Below are 535 nucleotides of genomic sequence, written 5' to 3' on the forward strand. Positions count from 1 at the left end.
AGCAGGTCCCGACTGGATGCGCTTCCATTACATGCATCTCCCTCCCAGCCAGGGTGGTTAGGAATGACGCGTTAGGATTGTATTTTTGACCTCAATCACTAAGAACTACAAGCAACCAGAAGGGTTCAAGTTCTGTTTGAAAAAAGGAAAAAAAAAAAAAAAAAGCCAACCACAAAACAAAGAGTATTCTTTTTTGGTAAGTATTTTTAGAAAATAAAATAAAAACATTAAAGTAATTTGTTTAAATGATTTTTTTTAAAAAAAGACAACATTCCTGTAAAGTAAAAATATATATATATAGAAATAGAATATATTTTTTGTTTGTTTGTTTTAAAAAAAGACATTCAGCATCACGTCAGCGGGTTCCGATCAACTTCCCCGCGCGTCTTCTGCGATAACCGCTGCTCGTTAAGGCAAAGCGTCAGATTGGCACCGTTAACAACAGCTGAATCAAACTGGCCCAAGGCGAAGAAGAACGGGCAGCGTGCCGGCATCAGCGAGGCTGCTTCTCCCGCACGCTGACCGAGCCGTCCTC

The sequence above is a fragment of the Apaloderma vittatum genome, unplaced genomic scaffold, assembly GCF_000703405.1.
Source record: "Apaloderma vittatum isolate BGI_N311 unplaced genomic scaffold, ASM70340v1 scaffold22683, whole genome shotgun sequence".
Taxonomy (NCBI): Eukaryota; Metazoa; Chordata; class Aves; order Trogoniformes; family Trogonidae; genus Apaloderma; species Apaloderma vittatum.